Source organism: Myodes glareolus, chromosome X, assembly GCF_982192425.1.
Source record: "Myodes glareolus chromosome X, mMyoGla1.1, whole genome shotgun sequence".
NCBI classification, from domain to species: domain Eukaryota; kingdom Metazoa; phylum Chordata; class Mammalia; order Rodentia; family Cricetidae; genus Myodes; species Myodes glareolus.
Genome location: NC_142053.1, coordinates 96864578 through 96885930, shown reverse-complemented (window position 1 = coordinate 96885930; position 21353 = coordinate 96864578). Strand labels below are relative to the sequence as shown.

General features: G+C 39.3%; 1 protein-coding gene and 1 pseudogene across 1 annotated transcript in view; both read right to left on the bottom strand.

The window, feature by feature from the left end:
- LOC125410275 (melanoma-associated antigen B4-like) overlaps positions 1–21353 on the bottom strand; it is an 87580-nt gene that overhangs the window by 56221 nt on the left and 10006 nt on the right. The gene's annotated exons all lie outside the window — the stretch shown is intronic.
- LOC148117420 (melanoma-associated antigen B4 pseudogene) lies at positions 6696–8131 on the bottom strand (annotated as a pseudogene).

The window sequence follows — 21353 nt, the reverse complement described above, 5'->3', positions numbered from 1 at the left end:
TCTATCTTAGTGTAAATAGGGATATACACATGATTTCTAATGGTAACTTAAGAAACAAAGGAACAAGCGCATGCTTTTCTGATGGTAATCTTCTCTTTTACTTCTTCCTTAATAATTTCTCATTCTTGGCAATCTCTCTGCAAAGTTATGCCTACTTACATACAGTTACATTTCTCTTTACACACATACATCTCCCTTCAACACAGCCATACACCTCTGTACATAGTTATATCTATTTTCACAGTTACATTCTCCACATAGTCTCCATATATTCTCCACACAGCTACCTACTTTCACACTTCTTTACACAGCCACATCATTCTCTACACAGTTATATCCTGCATACAACCATATACTTCTTCTGTTACACTTTCTACATACACATCTCTCTTCTACATGGCTACATCTTCAAGCTCTCTACCTGCTCAGCTATATATATATCTTCTCACTTCTCTCTCTCTCTCTGCACATCCAGCTCCCTTTCAGCACACACACACACACACACACACACACACACACACACACACACACTCCTCACATTTCTCTCCTACCTCTGGACAAGCATGGATCACATTTTCAGGGTCACACAGCACTTTTTGAGTAAACATTAAGAACCAGAGTCATACTGATCACACAATTTCTCTCATGCTAGGGAGGTTTGCTGAATAGACATGGTGAATAAGTAAGCACAGAGTTCTGAGATGTCATGGTTCCCTATAGAAAGTGAAACTGAGATTCAGTACTTAAACAAGGAGCAGTTAGCTGGCTAAACCTTGAGGTTGGGAGGATGTGCAGAAAGTCCATTTCTGAGAAAGTTATGTCTACTAAGTTATTCTGTGCCTGACCTTGAATCACCAACCAAAACCTTGGAAAATGTTTTAGTGTATTTGTCTCTACGGGTAATCAGTTTGTTTTTAAATTATTCTGATGTCTAAAATTAGCCATTGTTGTGACTGAAAATACTATTATTTTTGAATGACTGTTTAAATAATAAAAAATCCTAATATTCTTTCTTTTTTTCTGAATTATACATTTAAGTGTAAACCATCTTCCTTAACATCCACATATATATGTGTGCCCAATAGATAGAAGAATAGTAGGTAGAATATTATATATATATATATATATATATATCATTTTATATTTAGATATAGGTTACATATATATTTATAAATGAGATAAACACACAAGTTGTAAGAAATATCCGTAGCTCTTTTTAGTGGCACACAAGAGTGGCCCTATACGATCTCAACATGCACACCAACTAAAAGTCCTCTCCAGCCAGTACACTCTTCTCCATTCCTGGGAAGCCTGAGGTCCCCTAAATGTCCAAGTCCAATCTCTTGGAGTCTTCAGAATATTATGGGGAGCATACCAGGGATAACCATGCAGACACAGTTTACAACCAAGTCAAAGTCTGTATTCCAACTGTCTCAGAATACATTCAGATATTCAACACCCAAGTATAACACTGAATAGTTAGAGCAAGAGACTTTTAGAGGAAAAGCCCACACCTTGGTATCTCTCTGTGAAGCTGCTGGGGGAGGTTTGAAGGAACAAGCATTTTAACAGAATCTAAGATAGGCTGTTAGCTAGAGAAAGTTGCTGTCACAAGATGGCAGTTTAGCAGAAGCTACAGAAAGTTAGCTGGGGTGTCTTGGCCTTGGGTCCTAGAATAGAGTTGGGACATTTTCCCTGGGATTCTCTAACAAGGAGACTGAGTTCTTGTTAAACCTGAAAAGGCCTCAGCAAGAATACAAGATGGAGGAAACTCTGCACTCTCTTTCTCTGTCACAAATCAAGTTAACAATTTTAGTTTACATAAGCATTTGCTTATAAGCCAATGTGGCAATAAATATGTTATGAAAAATAAACCAAAAAAACCACAATTAAACACAGATAGTTTATATACATAATAAACATAAGATTTATTTTAATAAACCAAGATTTTGAACATAACTGTTTGGGTGCTATTTTCTATAGTCACCACTGTGAAAAGGAATTTAATGTAGATATCTTTAGTAAACTTATAAATTCATTAGTTAATACAGTGTAATCTTAATAAAACTCTTACAGTTTGTAGTTTTATATTTTTATTTTGAAGAAATCACATGAATTATATGTCACGTTTTATGTAAGCTGGAACTTGTTTTGGAAGGAAATCCTCATCAAATCCATGTATATAAAATTGAAAGTTTGTGAAACATTGAATATTCTCAATAATTAAATTCTCAGTTTAATAGGTGATAAGATGTTGGAGTACTCAAATTTATAAGATTGTTTGCCTTTATCAGATCTTCACACGTGATCAAAATATTTAAATCTAAATCTGCACATATATTTTAATTGTACATGCCACGATAATAGTTTTAGAATAATCAAAGCTAATTTAAAAAGAGTACTGAAATCATGACAATGTGTTAAAAGCTTTGAAACAAGAATATATGAAAACAACCAAAAATATACAAAATAAATATCATCGCGATATGGCATAAGTATATGAAATTAGGTAGACCCATTTACAAAAAATTTTACAAATTTTATCCTATTTCCTTACGTTGAAGAGACTTAAATACGCAAAAGATCAAAAGGTGAAGTCTGTCCTATACATATGGCAACATCTCTATCTTTATTTCTCAATTTATGTATGAATGGCTGAGGAAGGAAAATCGTTTTCTATTGTGCCCCAGACTGCTTTGTGGCAGGTAACCTGAGGTCACAAACTCATGCTAAGTCATGCCTGGTGATTCATCCACAACAAGCAAATTAAAAGAACCAAATTAAAAGCAGAAAGCAAAGATTCAATTCAGTCATACTGGGAAGTGGAGGAGGAAAAAGATATCCTATTAATCCACCAAGTCTATCTTCATTGTACTGAAGTGAGATCAAAATTTGAATGGGGGGCCACATATATGAACATCCATGCCTTCCAGATCAAGGAGAGTTTATACCCACCACTGACTCATTAGTATCTGTGTTTTAGTCTAATTATGTAAGGTGATTTGAGAAGTAGTTGCTGAAACTGTTTGAAATCTCTTTCACGGAGGGAAACTAATACCTCTGACTGGTTCTCTTCTTTCCCCCAGAATGGAATTTCTGGGGCAGCCCCATTAGCATTATGGCCCATTTTTTGATATTCCTTTTTAGAATCTTTATATCTGCCAGACCTGTTACATGAGGCATTGGGAAATAGATTTTATGAAGATATTCCCAAGAAAAGCAGTGTGCTACTACACAGATCCAGTAGCAGACCATGAATAGTTTTAGGCAATGTCTATTAATATTAGTGACACTCAGACAGTCAATGGGTTTCATGTTAGGAAAAGCAGAAGCAAAGGAAAATAGAATTGAAGTCTAGAAGGATTGGTCGGTCAAATGACAGACATGGAAATTCCCCAACAATGCTTGAAGAAGGGTTTCAACATAAATCCTCAGGAATGCTGTGGTAGGGACACAGACCTAGCTTCACTTGGCTATCTTTCACAGTCTGCAGTATCCCCCTAAGCTTTAAGGCCCTCCACTAAGGCCAAAGAGAGACTTAGGGCTTTAAGGCTGAAAAGAATTTTAGGACTGGTTTGAATTGTAAAGAGACTGTAATATAAGTAAGGGAGTTAAAAGGCCAAAAAGTTGCTCAATGAAAACAATAAGACACATAAGACATAAAGAAACAAGGGCAGAGAAAGAGATGAGCAGGGAACTATTTTAGAATTTATCCTTATGATATCAATTCAATAAATTATTTATTTATTTATTTATTCTAGCATCCCATTTAACATATATATTTTATGAGTGTTTAAGGACTCCCATCTTTTGCCAGAGAAATCCTCTCTGGTAATTCTGGACATGGCAGTTACAAGAGAAGTTACTCTGAAGGCTACAGAAGGAGAAACCTGGCCATCAATCCAGCCACAAAACCCTTGACCTATACTCTATCCTGCCTGCAAGTTGTGCTTGGGCAATGGTGCCCAACTAACATCTAGTTTGGCTTGAAGCACACACTATGAGAGGGAGCCTATATGGCTAAGAACTGGTACCTGGATGGTGCGGAGACCTAGGAGAGAAAGAAACATGACCAGAAACAAAAGAATTAAATGGTTTCTAATAATATTCTGAAATACCCTGACTTCATTTGAGAGCTTTGATCTAATTCCAACAGCCTCACTTCTAAGATGCTCTCTAGTTAGAAGTGAAATTTGCCTTGTTGTCCTTGACTATGCAAGAGTTCTCAAGGTGAGTTAAAGTGAAAGAAATATGTGTGTGGGGAGTGATCATGTTTTTGGTATAATCTAGAAAGCTAGCCTCTGCTACCTGAGACACAACAGTTTTTCATTGTTCTTTAAGGCCTTGTGATGTCCCAGATGGACACACACACACACACACACACACACACACTGTTCAATTAGGCAGTATTACAGACGTGCGTGCACACACACACACACACTGTTCAATTAGGCAGTATTTTACACACAGAAAGACACACATACATACACACTCTGTTCAATAAGGCAGTATTACACACACACACACACACACACACACACACACACACACACACACACACATACAGTCTGTTCAATTGAGCCCATCCCTATCAATCCAAGGAGATCCCACCACTGAGAAAAAATTCTACTACACAGAAGGGTAAGTTCAATCTGAGAGTTTTCATGGACTCTCTGAAATAGAGAGATGAAGTTTTTTCTTTGAAGACCTTCCACCTGTGTTAACTTTTAGGTCCAGAATGTGCCCTTTCTGAGCATTTCTGGTTTACTTGGGTCTTGCATGATCCTCACTCAGTTTATTTGCTTATTCTTATCAGAGCTCACCACCCCTTTCATACCTGACCTGAGAAAGCTGCACCTGAGTGTAGCAGCATTTCATTTGTATTTTAATAAATAAAGCGTGCCTCAAGTTCAGAGAGTAAAATGGTCACACTGGCCAGTCTTAGAGACCAGGCCACAGTAATATTTGAATCCCAGTAGCCACGCTAGCTGCCATAGAAACTGGGCAGTGCATGACTTTAATCCCAGTGGTCCACACCTTTCATCCCAGAACAAGAGAGGATTATAAAACGGGAAGACAGTTCTCAGTTACAGCCTCATTCTGAGATTCCTAGAGGCAGGATTGCCATTTAGGACTGAGGTCAAGGTTAAGAGCCAGTGGCTACCTGCTTTGCTTTTGGGTCTTCAAGTTGAACCCCAATTTGGCTCACCGAGCATTTATTAAACATGCTTCATTTGATGCCCAACTTTTGAGGCACAAATTGATGAACAAGCCATTTACCTGAGACTTTTTATCTCCAGCCCAGGACAGAGCTTAGATTGGAACTCCAGCTATAGGAATTCACAAGAAGCACTAGGATTTCCAGGCCCCACCTGCCTTGGCTTAGCTTCCTCTCCTGAGGAGCATATCCTTTATGCCACCCCTCAGGCACCCACAGGGGTTCCTGTGTTCCTACTGCAGTTTCCTGTGAGTCCTACAGTCTCCTGCCTACCCCTAGCCCTGCATGCTTAAGGCTACCTTTCACAGACAGAAGTTTCTCTCTTACCTTAGGGTTACATAGCTGCTCAGTCCCAACAAAACACAGAGGCTTATATCAGTTTTAAACTTTTTGGCCTAATTAGCTAGTCTTACTGTTAACTAGCTCTAATAACTTAAATTAACCCATAATTCTTATCTATGTTCAGCCACGTGGCTTGGCACCTATTCTAATGCAGCATTTCATCTTGCATCCTCTCCACCTGGGTGGTAACTGCAGATGGGGCCTTTTCTCTTCCTTGAATTCACCTAGTCTGCTCACCGCACCTATATTTCCTGCCTGGCTACTGGCCAATCAGTGTTTTATTAAACTAATGCAAGTAACAAATCTTTAGTGGGTAGAAGAACATTATCCCACAAGACCTGGGGCTCTGATATGCCTTGGAATTTGCGTGGGTATAGGTGTACACCTTGTGTGTGTAGGTGCTTAAAGAGGCCAGAGAAAGACATAGATGTCTTAGAGCTGGAGGCACTGCAAGCAATAAAAACTCGTTTAATAATATTGAAAATAAAACTGATATAAGAGTCACAGTGTGCATAAACATAAGAGGAATACAGAAGTATTATCTCCAAATCCCATGCTTAACCTAAGTTCTTTCCCTTACTAGCCATGTAAGTATGGGAACAGGTAGATTTGTAAGTCTTGCTATCCATTGAGAAGTGATTTTAACTAGTTCTTTCTCTTATAATGGGGATACATGTGTATGGTACAGAGAATCTGTGCTTAAATAGCTCTTATACTGACTTATCAGAAAGTGTCATTTATAAATGTGAGCATTTAAATCTAATTCATTATTATCCTTATTTTTCTTAACACTTTGCCTAAAAGACCTACAGAAAGTGCTGTATGCCAGGTCATGTACAGGAAGGAAAAACAAAACCTTTTTCTCTGAAGACAACTAGTAATGAATACCAAAAAATATTTTCTGTTGAACAAGACATCACCCCATTTATTGTTTCTGTAGGAAGTAGAGATCTTCTTCCATTCTCTCCAATAATGAGAGTTTCTTTGAGAAAAACATTTCCAGGACACAGAATGGCAACTCTGCAAAAGAAGATATTCAGTGTGTGTTTGGATAAAGCATGAACCTTAAAACAAGAGATCAGCTTCTCTGCTAATTTATCAGACATATTTTAATATCAGAAACAAATGTCAGTATACATCCATGACATCCATGACAAGGAAACAAGGACTGAAAAAAGTATTCACGGAAAAGCATAACACTTTTGAATATTTTTCTCTCATATTTCACACCATATTATTAAGATAATCCCACAATATCTTATAAACATCATGAAATCCTTAGAACATTTCAAATTTTAAAGTATATTTCAAATCAATCCAAAAAATTGAGCTCCAACTAGGTAAGCAGCAGTGAAGGAACGGGTCACAAAATTTATCTGTGTACATTTAACCCCATGTTAAACCTTTACTAAAAGAGCCCCAAAGGATTATCGAAAGCTTGTTTGTAAAAAAATGAACAGACCTTTTCAATCATAAAGCAGGGGCTACCTTACACCTCACTTGTGAGTAGGACGACTTAATTTGGTCTTAGTATGTCCCTTGGCCTTGCCTTTAGTGCCAGACTTGGCTGCAGCTGCAGCTTGGGCTTTCTCTTCCTCTTCAATCAAAGCCTGCTCATAATGAGATAAGCAAACCCCAGGTAAGGCTTCTCTGATCTTGGCTAAAAAGTCCATCACCTTTATCTGGCTTGTTTCAGCATAGGCTTTCGGGCCCCACAGGAACTCATAGGTTGGAGGATCACTGTTAGGAACCTGACGGTATTCTATGTATTCTTCCCGCACTAGATCCTCAGTGATGAGCTTCCTGATATCCCCAAAGATGACGTGCATGATCCCATCATAGAGTCCTAAAGCATTTAGGAAATACCAGACATCCTCCTCGGAAGCACAGTAGTTATTTAGGTAGATCACACTTAGGAGAGCGATCAGAATGCCCCTGGTAGGACCTACACCTAGCTCATTGCTCCTACCTCCATCATCCTCGAAACCTAGCTTGCTCACAAGCTCATATGCTTGACCATGTGGCTGGACTTCTTTCAGCTCAAGGCCAAACACCACATCCAATCGATAGGAGGCTTTCTTGAGGATTTCAGGGAAGTGTTCAAGATAACACTTTTGTTGATAACTTTGAGCATCTCTCTCCTCTTCATGAGCTGCTGTACTTTGTATTTGCAGAGCATGTACTCCATCAGCATTCCTGTCTTCCTTGTCAGAAGATCCATCTGCAAGCTTCTAGTGGAGAGTAGAGCCCCGGAGGAACGCTCATTTCTATCCCCTTGGCCCTGGTCACCCTTATCAGACTTTCTGTGGGTCACTTCTTGGCTGGCAGTGCTGCTGGGTGCTGAGCTTTCAGACTGCTGTGGGAAGTCAGCAGCAGAAGTGCTTGGCTTAGCATCTCCTGAGGCTTGATCAGAGCAAGCAGGTGACTCTGCTTTCTCTGCCTCCTTTGCTTGAGCATCCTTGAGCTCCTGGCGCCGTTTCTCACGAGCACGTGCCTTACTCTTCTGTCCCCTTGGCATGATGGCTGGCGTCAGGGACAGCAGGACAGAGACTTGGTAGTAGAACAGGTAACTGAGATACCTGAATCAGGAAAATAACATACTATGATCACTTTGAGCATGTTGAGAACACTCAGCCTTTCAGCCGTTCATTCCCCCCCCCTTGTTTCACATTATAATGACATCAGTGTTCTGAGCACTCACTGTATTCCTCACCTCTGGTCTCCTTATATATACTGTGAGGTGAAGGATGGCTGCCTTTCTCTGGGGTTTGAACACTCTCAATTCTACTCACATCTAGTACTAGGTACTGTAATGTTTCACAGGATCCAGGAGTAAGGAAACCCAAAGGAGACTTGACCTTGAATCACATCACCAATTCACATAACATGAATGGTGAAATCTCACAAGGCCATACCCCTAGATGAAGTTCTGTAGACAGTGGCTGTTAGAAGAGAGAGATTCAGTCTTCTGCAGGCATAATCGCTCAGTTCTAAAACCATATACATGTAAGCAACGCTAAATGGTCATAACATGCTGTGTTTATGTTTTTATATAATAAATACATGTGTTTATATTATTTACTACTTACAAAATATTGTATTATTGTTATATAAAATATGTGTATGTATTTATATATGTCACATATGCAACAATAATAATTATAAAATGGGCTGTCGATTTGAGATGACATGGGGAGACATGTTTCATGTTGGAAAGAGGAGAAGGAAAAAGATATAAATACAGTGCACATAATTTAAATAAAATTTAAAAGCAAAAGTAGTCACAGCACTCAGGAGGTACAGGCAGGAAGACTTGTATAAGTGAAAAGTCACCCAGGTCTGCATTATGAGTTCCGGGAAAATCAGAGCTACATTTAAAAATATGAATTTTCAATAAAGAGAAAGACAAAAAAAGCATGATACGCAATGGGAGAAAACACACACACAAGATGTGGTGGAGATGCTGAAACTCACAGGGCTAACCTTTGCCCTATTGTGCTGGTCCTGGGAACAGAACCTGTGGCTAGTCAGGGCAGGTGTCCATGTCAAAGTCACACTATAGCACCTGGCTTGCAATGGCCCCATTATTTTGGAAGTGATTCCCTCACCTCCATATATCTTCACTGATGTTAGGTAGTGGAGACCAAGGCTAAAATGGGCCTATAGGAGACCAAGGCTGTCCCTCCTCAGAGAAGAGGATCGGAGGAGCACAGAGGGTGTCCCACTTCCAGCTCTGAATTCAGGACATTTTAAATATCCCTGTGCTATGTGTTAGCTTTCAGTTTCCATTCAACCAGGATGTCAATATCTTGCTCAGACATTTGAAACTGACCCTTTTTCTTTGTCCGCACTCATTTGGCGATGTCATGTGAACTGCTGTAAAGTTCCCGACATGCACACCTGGTATCAAAATCTTCCCCGCTTCCCTCAACCACTGCTGTATTTCCTCTTCCGTTTCTGCTCATCCTGGTCAATTTCCCATTATCCTCTTACTTCTTCCTAACAGTACAGGAGAGTATTGGCAGGAGGCTTTAACTCTTCCACGTTCTTTATTTATATTTAATAGCATCTGCTTTTGCCATCTTTGTCACTTTACCTTGGGTTTTTATGAATGCTAAGCAATCATTAAGGTAATATCCCAAACTGTACCCTATTTATAATAATAAGAAATTGCTATTATATGATTTAAACTATATATTATATTATCAATCATTTTATTAATTTATAATAATTTAAATTTTATTTTAATTATAAGTTATATGAATATAATGAAATATTAATTATTATTATTATTTGTAGTAGTAGTAGTATTTTGCAAGGCAAGACAATGTGCTGATCCCTTTTTTTTTTTTTTCGTTCTTCGTTTTTCGAGACAGGGATTCCTGGAACTTCCTTTGTAGACCAGGTTGACCTTAAAGTTACAGAGATCCACATGCCTCTGCCTTCCCAGAATTCTGTGATTAAAGGCGGATGCGACCACTGTTTAGCTAAAAAGGTGGTGCTGGTTTCTCTCTTTTTTTTTGAAATATGGCACCCAAATTTTGCAATATAGTGTACCTTTAGTTCTAATTCTGAGGCAGGCTCTCTGCAGGGCCCTGTCATGGAGTCATTGCTGGGCGTGGCTAACGGCTGGCCAAGTCAGACCTTTTTCTGCTTTTTGTGACACATTTTTCAAGTTTTTATTTCTCTGTCCTCATGACCCTTTATCTCTGCTTCCCTAGGAATGAAGTTGGGTCCTCAACTGTCCTCATCCTCCAGGCTTGAAGAAATGCTCGAGCCCAGGCTTCCGCGAGGGCTCACTATGGGTTTAGTGAGACGTTTAGTGAGACATTCTCTGCTGAATTCTGAATCCAAACTTTGACTCGCGGTTTAGGGCTCTGCCATCTTTTTCATCAGTGTTCCTTTCTATGGATCTTAGAATGTTCTTAGAATCTACCCAGGGTCCTTACCTTGACAGTGGATCTCTTTTAGAAGGAATCTATTCGAGTGCACTAATCCCGCCCCTATTTCCACGAGAAGAAAGAATAAATTACATCCGGGCGTGCACAGGCTATTAAGATTGAAGGCAGGGCCAGGTTGCTAATGGAGTCCCAATGCTGTGGGCCCAATACAGTGAATACTCTCAAACTCCTAACTGTACTCGTGTAACTCTTCCTATCCTACCCAATTCCAACTCCTTCCTCAGTCCACTGCATAGACTGACAGTATGGACCTGCCTACCCTGCCATGCACCTATCACTCTCTCACATCCCACCACCTTCTCATTTTGTATACCACATCCCCGGTGTTGCATGCATGCCCCTCCCCCCACTCACCAGACACCTTGAAGCCTAACTATCAACTTTCAGATGCAGAATTCTGGTTCTCGTAGACTCTCCAGGGCAAAATGAGGGTTTCACAGTCTTAATGGGCCCTCTGATGCCCCATAGCTAGGAATAGCTTTTATGTATCTTAGCATCCCTTCTTCTAAGAACACATGTATAACAGCCACAAACATAACCACTTCTTCCTTAGTCCTTGGAGAGGAAGTCTACATTTACAATAAATGGTGACAGTTTCCTCTTGGACCTCAGAGGGCCAGAAATTGCATTGGATCTTCTAATGCCCTTATCTTTTCAAGAATGAACTCATAAAGCTAAATGATTCTTCCTGGTTTTGATTAAACTCCCACAGGCATCATAGTCCCAGGGGAGAGGTAATCTGGGCTAATCTCACTTGTTCCTCAGAACTTGACTTTTCAGGCCTGACGGGAGGGCCAGGACTCTGTAAGTCTTCCTGTTTGGGGGACAATTCCTCCCATCCCCTAACAGGTCTCTCTCCTTTTGAATTTGGTTTTGAATTAGAACCTTCCCTAATACAACTGGGTTTCCACCTCTTACAGTCTGTTATGCTTCTTGCTGTTCCTTTTCACACAGAACCTGAGAGCAACCCAACCTCTTTTTTTGCTGCCTTAATAGAATGACTTCTTGGGTACCAATATCCTTCCTTCCACTGATCGGGAACCGTTCCCATCTGTTATAAACACACCCTCAATGTTCTCAGTCCAACTGTTCTCTTAGTATCAATTTGGGGTCCTTACAAGAAACATGCTTTTCTTTTTGTTTTATTGTGCGTTTTTTTTTTTTTTTGGTGTGTGTGTGCTTGTGTGTGTATTTACGAGCTATTCCCTTCAGCACTCATTCTTTAGTGAGTACTGACAGCTCTTCTCAGTTTACTCCAGTTAGGAGCAAGCCTCCTGATTCTAAAGAATCAAGATCATTTTATTATTAATGATTTTGCAGTTTGTACTGGGTATCTCTTAACAGAATAGATTTTTGGTGTGCTTTCACCACAAAAAAAATCACATAAAAAAATAAGAAAATATATGCCTTAATTGACTGACCCATATAAATTCTTTATTATCTATATACTTATCGAAAATATGACTATACACATCATAAATCCACAAATTACAAGCCATAGTCTTTTTCATTTTTGATGGTGTATGTATGTAGTATGTGTGAATGCATGGTGTGTGTGTTTGCATCTATGTGCCATGCACAAATATAGAAGTCAGAACAATATCTTATAATCAGATCTCTATTTCCATCTTTTCATTGGTTCTGCTGCTTGAACTCAGGTTACTAGGCTTGGGAGGCAAGTGAGTTTGTCTCAGAAATATTCTTTAATTTTTTTGCCAATTTTAAGTAACATTTTTACTAAATATTTAAAAATATATTTCTTAAATACAAATAAAAAATTTTAGTAAATATTTATTTACTTAGTGCATGCACAGTAGTAGGCCTCTGGAGGTCAGGGTACGATCAATAAGAGTTGTGACACACAACAATTGTGGAAGATGGGGAGAGAAATATTATAAGAACAAAAGGAACAGGGCGTTTGCTGTAAGACTGTTTCTCCTAGCGATGTCAGAAGCAACACACATAAAATCTCAACAACACATCTGCCTAAGCATAAACTGAACGAGAGAATGATACCAATGGATATGTCAAAGGAGAAAAGAAAAATCCCATGGGGCCTCAACCTAAACAAAGCATTATAGCAACTGAAAAATATTGAAAGTAGGAAACATAAGTCTTCTTCAGGGAAGAACACACTAATTGCTATCCAATAGCAAGTGTTCAACAGTCAAAACATACATACGAGTAACATACATGTATCTACATGTGTGTATGTATGTATGTAATAACAATTAATGAAATAGGAGGCTATGAATTAGAAAAAAGAACAAGGAGGAGTATATGGGAAGGTTTGGAAGGAGAAGAGGGAAGCAAGAAATGGTGTAATTGTATTATAATTACAAAAACTATATAGACCAAAGCACCAAATTAAATACATATATATATGTGTGTGTGTGTGTGTGTGTGTGTGTGTATAATGTCTCAATATTTGTATGTGTTTCTTATGTTATTTCTTTGGCTTTTTTCCTCCCATTTGTTTTGTCCTACACTGGTTTGTTTGTTTTTATTTTATCTTATTAAATTTTAAGATACCTGTTTGTTTTCTAGTTAGAGAAACAGAGAAAGAGTGTGGATTTTGGTGGATCTGGAGTAAGGAGGGTCTGGGAAGAATTGATAGAGGGGGAAAAAGTAAGATCTAAGTGAAACTCTACTTAAATCTTCAATTTTCTCCAGCCTGGTTTAGTAGGTTGCATTTCAAATAATAATTAATTACAAAATGAAAAGGATGCCTTAGTCAGATTCTTTTATCCCCTAATGTTTTGATTTTTTTTGTGTGTGTGTATGTTCTTTTTTGTTTTCTTTCTTCTGTCCTTAAATTATCTAGAAGATTCGGTTCACAACAATAATCTCTGCACTCAGCATAGTTATGCCTTAAATAAGGTATAAGAATTGCCAAGACTCTGAGACCAGCCTCAGCTACATGGTGAATTACAGGGTCGCCTGGACTATAGTCTATTGTCCAGTGTTGAAAACAAACAAATAATACTATGTAACACAAATTTTGGTGGTTTTATTGCTCTCACCACATAGTGTATACAGTATTTTTACTATGGGAGTCATATCTATTATAATACATTTACAAAAATGAAAAGGGCTAATTGGTAAGTCTCAGGCTGAGAATAGTAGAAAACTGAGGCATACGATTATTTCACAATATGAATGATAGCTCAGTGCAGTCACTTAACCAACTGTACACTGTGTAAGTTATTAAACTCTCTTAATTTAAGATTGCAAATCTATGACATGATTTTGGTAAGGTATTCTCTACATCCTGTGGAAAGCATAAAATGAAATAATGTAACTGGTATAGTAACTAGCATATGCTAGAACTTTTCGATGGCTGTATTTTCCAGTCAAAGATTTTTTTCTCCCTTAAATCTCATATAAAAATAATAGAAGAGCCTCATAGGCTGGCCAGGGTACTTTTCTATCCCTACAATCAGCTCTCCCTTTCCCTCTCCCTCTGTGCATGCTTGTGTATGTGTTTTTATGTCTCTGAACCACAGTGTGTACAATGTTTTGAATAGGCATGATCCCTATAGGCTCACGTATTTGAATGCTTGGTCATTAGGGAGAGGCACTATAAAGAGACCTTGTTGGAGAAAATGTGTCACTGGGGTTGGCTTTGGGGTTTCAAATGCTTAAGCCTGGCCTGGTGATGTGGGATTCCCCTCTGTATGCTATGAATACCATTGGTGAATAAAGAAACTGTTTTGAGCCTATAGCAGAGAAGGGCAGAACAGCTAAGTGAAGAAAACTAAACTGAATGCTGGGAGAAAAAAAAGGAGGAGTTGGGGAGAAGCCATGGAGCCACTGCCAGAGACAGACATTCCAAACTTTGCTTTTAAGCCACAGCCATGTGGCAATACACAAGTTAATGGAGATAGGTTAGTTTAGGATTTAAGAGTTAGCCAGAAATATGCTTAAGCTATCAGCCAAACAGTATTGCAAATAATATGGTTTCTTTCTGATTATTTTGGGGCTGCGCAGTCAGGAACTAACTAGCAGCCTCTTAATACAGTCTGGTGTCTCTCTCTTTATGCTGCCTGCCAATCTGTATATAGAGCTTTCAATTACTTTTCCAACATCATATCTGCCTGAATGCCACCATGTTCTCTACCATGACAGCATTGGACTAAATTTCTGAACTTGTAAGCAAGCTCCAGTTAAATAATTTCCTTTATAAGAACTGCAGAGGTTACTGTGTTTCATGACAAAAATAATAATCCTAATTAAGACAGTGTTGATGGAGGAGGGTTAACTGTCTATGTGTTATTTTTATTGGTTAATAAAAAAACTGCCTTGGCTTTTGATAGGACAGTAGTTTAGATAGGTGGAGTAGACAGAACAGAATGCTGGGAGGAAGAAGGCAATGAGGCAGTCGCCATGACTCTCCTCTTTGAGACAGCTGCAGGTTAGAATCCTCCTGGTAAGCCACCACCTCGTGGTGCTACACAGATTATTAGAAATGGGTTAGATTACTATGTAAGAGTTAGCTAGCAGCCTCTTAATACAGTCTGGTGTATGTAATATGGTCTGTAATATGTAAGAGTTAGCTAATAAGAGGCTACAGATAATGGGCTAAGCAGTGTTTAAAAGAATATAGTTTCCATGTAATTATTTCAGGGGTAAAGCTAGCCAGGAGCCGGGTGGCGGGAATGCGGCCCACCACTCGTTCCTTTTACAGAGTGGTGCCCAACGTGGGGCTGACTTAACTGCCTTTAAAATTTCCTGCTTCATGGAAATGTCTGCTGGAAACCATGGGCCTGAAGGCTGAAGATGGATGCCCCAACGGTACAAAAGAACTTTGGGTGACTGTCCAGGCAGCGAGATGTCTCTGTCATTTCTAGAGTTTAAAGTTGCTTATTTCTTGTTCAATTTGGTAATATCATATCCTTCTGAATTCTTTGATGGAATTAAAGAATGGTTAGTAATAGCTTTCTTTAGTTATGATAAAAGATAAAATAGATATAAATATTGTAACTATAAATCTTGCTTGATAACTGTTTTGTTATATGCAATTTTACTATGTTAAAGTTAAAGCCTTTCTTTTTTGTTTAAACAGATAAAGGGGAAATGATGGAGGGGGGTTAACTGTCTATGTGTTACTTTCACTGGTTAATAAAGAAACTGCCTTGGTTTTTGATAGGACAGCAGCTTAGATAGGTGGAGTAGACAGAACAGAATGCTGGGAGAAAGAAGGCAATGAGGCAGTCACCATGACTCTCCTCTCCGAGACAGCTACAGGTTACAATCCTCCTGGTAAGCCACCACCTCGTGGTGCTACACAGATTATTAGAAATGGGTTAGATCAATATGTAAGAGTTAGCTAATAAGAGGCTACAGATAATGGGCCAAGCAGTGTTTAAAAGAATACAGTTTCCGTGTAATTATTTCAGGGGTAAAGCTAGCCAGGAGCCGGGTGGCAGGAATGCAGCCTGCCGCTCGTTCCTTTTACACAGTGTGTGTGTGTGTGTGTGTGTATGTGTGTGTGTGTTTGAGTGTGTGTGTGTATGTGTGTGTGTGTGTTTGAGTGTGTGTGTGTGTGTGTGTGTGTGTTAATGAATTTGTACATAAGAAACTTCACGAACTGGCTTATATGGATTTTGCTGTTTCTACCTGCCATCTACTGGTAGGAGTGCACGGATTACAGACATACTTGTATCCAGATTTACATGGGTTCTGAGGATACTAATTCAGGTCCTCGCTGAAAGATTTCGATACCTCGATATTAAGTCTCTCTGCTGATGAATTAAATTCCTAGGGATGAAGTTAGATCTCCCCAGGTTTGCTTGCATACATTGCCTGGGACTTTTTAGAGTGTCGTGCCTTGTCTGCTTGGTATGGATACACATTTGTTTGTAATTCTGATTATTATCACCAAGGAACCAATGTTTTAATTAATTGTAGACTATGATGTTGACATCTTCAGAATCAGGGCTCCTTCATAAGAAAACAGTACCCTCTTCTCTCTGAGATAGAAAACTAAATTGTAGCACATACTTTCCCAGGACAAGCCTGTCAACCTACAAGTTCAAACAAGTCCTATCCATGGGGTTATTTCTGGTTATTATGTGTTCCTTGGTACACATTCAGGGTCCTTACCTTGACTGCAGACCTCTCTCAGAACTCGCCAGCAGCAGGGCCTGAGCAGCAGAGGCGGTTTCCGTGCCAGGGGCACTAATACCCAGTTCCTCCCCACTCACAGGAAGAGAGGGTAAACCATATCCGCTCAGGGGCGGGCTCTGAAGAGTGACAGCAGGGATGGGTTACTATGGAAACGGACTGCAGTGGAGGAAATTTAGAGGAGAATCTGGATTCCTTACTGTACTTCCCAATGATACTAATTTTTCCCACTGCCTCCCCTTGCTTGGGCTATTTCGTGCAGAGCTGGAAACCAGAGCCTCTGAAGCCCCCACTTAACTCAAGCCTCATTCACCTCGCCATGCTTCCATCTCCGCCATACACTACATGAACCTGCATCCCCTTCTCCCCTATTTTGCATGTCCTGCCCCAGGTTACATGAAAGTCTTCTATTTAGTGCTTAATTCTCAGCTTTCATCTATACTCCTCTGATGCCCAGGAAATCCACCCCACCCCCACCACCATGGGGTTGAGAGGGTTAATAAAGGACTCAAGGGCACAACTTCTGTCAAGCAGGTCTCAACTAGGTAGACTCGAGGTCCTGCCCCATATGCACCCAAGTCTGCCAGCTACACACATAACCCTCCCTTGCCTCAGTCCTTTAAGTGGAAGTCTAGATTTACTACACAGGTTGACAGCTTTGTCCTGGACCTCAGAGTGCTGTGTCCCACTCTTTTCCAGAGCCAAGTAATGCCTCAGGTTCAACCGCATGACTTCTGAGGTTCCTGGCATCTACTCTTCTACTGATTTTGGATCATTTGCATCAATTCACTCCCCTCAGCTCCCAAAGTAGAAGTGTCATCATGCCCCACTTAGGATCTATTTCCATCCCTCAACTTTCCAGCCACAAGCATGGCTGAGGATTTGATGTAGCTCTCTGTGGAACTATTTGTCCAGTAGAACAACTTTTACAATACTATGTAATTTATTAGGCATATTTTAAGTAACTATCACTCTCTGAACAGAATAATTTTTATGATTAAAGCCATAACTGTCAATCCAAACATCAAAAGATTTTCAATGGGAAAATGTTTTTAAAAATTAAAATTTAGTCCCAGAGAGGTGAGTGGGTGCTCGCCTGGGCAGCCTGCCTGTCCGGGAAGAGAGCACAGCCCCTTCCCCCTCAGCTTCTGCGGCAGGGTCTTTAGTGTTCCACAGGACCCCTCCTTCCCCCCACTGCTGAGGACCCTTTGTCTCCCAGGTCCTGGGAAGACCAGCTAGCCCTGTTGCACTGCTGAGGAGCTCTTCCCGGAGAGTGCTGAGGAGCTCTATCCAGAGAGTGCTGAGAAGTCCTACCCAGAGAGTGATGAGGAGTTCTATTCAGAAAGTGATGAGGAGTTTCATCCAGAGTGGAGGAGATGGACAGGCGCCAATGCAAGAATTCCTCCAACAACCTGAAAGGCAACATGACAGCTCCAGAATTCAGGGAGCTCGAAACTAGAAGAATTGAACACCCTACTCCAGAAGAAATAGAAGAAATCGACTCTAAGCAGATCTTTATGAAAATAATAGAGGAACTTAAACAGGAGGTGAAAATCTGCCGTAAAGAAATGGAAGATAAGTATAACAAAAAGATTGAGGAAATGAGTAAAGAAATGGAAGAGAAATATACCAAAAAGTTTGAAGAAATGAGTAAATCCGTAAATGAAATTCTGGGAAACCAAGAAAAAACAATCAAACAGGTAATAGAAACAGTTCAAGATTTGAAAACTGAAATGGAGTCAATGAAGAAATCACAAACCAAGGGCCGGCTGGCTATGGAAAATCTAGGTAAACGAACAGAGACTTCAGAAACAAGCATAACCAAAAGAATACAAGAGATAGAAGAAAGAATCTCAGACTCTGAGGACACCATAGAGAAATTAAACACTCTGACCAAAGAAAACAGCAAATCCAACAAATTCTCATCACAAAACATTCAGGAACTGTGGGACACAATAAAAAAACCAAATCTAAGAATAATAGGAGTAGAAGAAGGAGAAGAATTGCATTTCAAAGGTCCAGAAAATATACTCAACAAAATTATAGAAGAAAACTTTCCCATCCTAAAGAACGATATTCCTATGAAGGTTCAAGAAGCATACAGAACACTGAATAGACTGGATCAGAAAAAAAAATCCCCTCGTCATATAATAATCAAAACACAAAGCATTCAGACTAAAGAAAGGATATTGAGAGCTGCAAAGGAAAAAGGTCAAGTAACTTATAAAGGTAAACCTATCAGACTTACACCAGACTTCTCTATGGAAACCATGAAAGGCAGAAGGTCCTGGATAGCGGTACTGCAGAAACTAAGAGACCATGGATGCAAGCCCAGACTACTTTACCTAGCCAAGCTATTGTTCACTATCAACGGAGAAAACAAAATATTCCAGGATAAAAACAAATTTAAACAATATGTAGCTACTAATCCAGCCTTACAGAGAATATTAGAAAGAAAATCACAACCCAAGGAATCCAACATTCCCAACACTGCCTACATTAACTCAGACATCTAGCAACCCTTCACAAGCACAACTCAAAGAAGGAAAACACATACACTCTACTACCCAAAAAAATGACCAGAGTCATCAATCACTGGTCATTAATATCACTTAATATCGATGGACTCAACTCACCTATAAAGAGGCACAGACTTAGAGATTGGATACGAAAACAGGATCCAACAGTCTGCTATTTACAAGAAACACACCTCAACCACAAAGACAGACACCTACTCAGAGTAAAGGGTTGGGAAAAGGTTTTCCAAGCAAATGGACCTAAGAAACAAGCAGGTGTGGCCATTCTAATATCTAACAAAATCGACTTCAAACTAAAATCAATCAGAAGAGATGGAGATGGACATTTCATACTCATAACAGGAACAATTCATCAGGAAGAAGTCTCAATCTTGAATATCTATGCCCTTAATATAAAGGCACCCACATATGTAAAAGAAACTCTTCTAGAACTCAAGGCAGTCATCAAACCACACACACTAATAGTAGGAGACTTCAACACTCCTCTCTTACCAATGGACAGGTCAATCAGACAGAAACCTAACAGAGAAATAAGAGATTTATTAGAGGTATTGAATCAAATGGACTTAACAGACATCTATAGAACACTCCACTCAAATAGGAAAGAATATACCTTCTTCTCTGCAGCTTATGGAACCTTCTCGAAAATTGACCACATACTTGGTAACAAAGCAAACTTCCACAGATACAAAAAAATATTAGTAACCACCTGTGTCATGTCAGATCACCATGGATTAAAATTAGAATTCAACAACAATGGTACCCCCAGGAAACCAACAAACTCATGGAAGTTGAACAGTCAACTACTAAATCACCCCTGGGTCAAGGAAGAAATAAAGAAAGAAATTAAACTCTTCCTTGAATTTAATGAAAACAAAGACACAACGTATTCAAACCGATGGGACACTATGAAAGCAGTGCTAAGAGGAAAGTTCATAGCACTAAGTGCCCACTTAAAGAAAACGGAGAAAGCACACATTGGAGACTTAACAGCACAATTGAAAGCTCTAGAAAAAAAAGAAGCTGATTTACCCAGGAGGAGTAGAAGACTGGAAATAATCAAACTGAGGGCTGAAATCAACAAAATAGAAACACAGAAAACAATCCAAAGAATCAATGAAGCAAAAAGCTGGTTCTTGGAGAAAATCAACAAGATTGACAAACCCCTATCCAAACTAATCAAACGGCAGAGAGAGAACTTGCAAATTAATAGGATCAGAAACGAAAAGGGGGACATAACCACAGACACAGAGGAAATTCAGAGAATCATTAGATCATACTAGGAAAGTTTATATGCCAAAAAGTTGGAAAATGTAAAAGAAATGGACATTTTCTAGATAAGTACCATATACCAAAGTTGAACCAAGAACAGGTGAACAATCTAAATAGACCTGTTAGTCGTGAAGAATTAGAAGCTGTTATCAAAAATCTCCCTACCAAAAAAAGCCCAGGACCAGATGGTTTCAATGCAGAATTCTACCAGAACTTCCAGGAAGAGCTAATACCTATACTCCTTAATGTATTCCACAATATAGAAACAGAAGAGTCACTGGCAAACTCCTTTTATGAAGCTACAGTCACCCTAATACCAAAACCAAACAAAGACACAACCAAGAAAGAGAATTACAGGCCAATCTCACTCATTAACATCGATGCGAAAACTCTCAATAAAATACTGGCAAACCGAATCCAAGAACACATTAGAAAAATTATCCATTATGATCAAGTAGGCTTCATCCCAGAGATGCAGGTCTGGTTCAACATACGCAAATCTATCAATGTAATCCATCATATAAATAAACTGAAAGAAAAAAACCATATGATCATTTCATTGGATGCTGAAAAAGCATTTAACAAAATTCAACACCCATTTATGATAAAGGTGTTGGAGAGACTGGGGATACAAGGATCATACCTAAATATAATAAAAGCAATATACAGCAAGATGACAGCTAACATCAAATTGAATGGAGAGAAACTCAAAGCCTTTCCACTAAAATCAGGAACACAACAAGGCTGTCCACTCTCTCCATACCTCTTCAATATAGTGCTTGAAGTTCTAGCAATAGCAATAAGACAACATAAGGAGATCAAGGGGATTCGTACTGGAAAGGATGAAGTTAAAGTTTCGTTTTTTGCTGACGATATGATAGTGTACATAAGCGACCC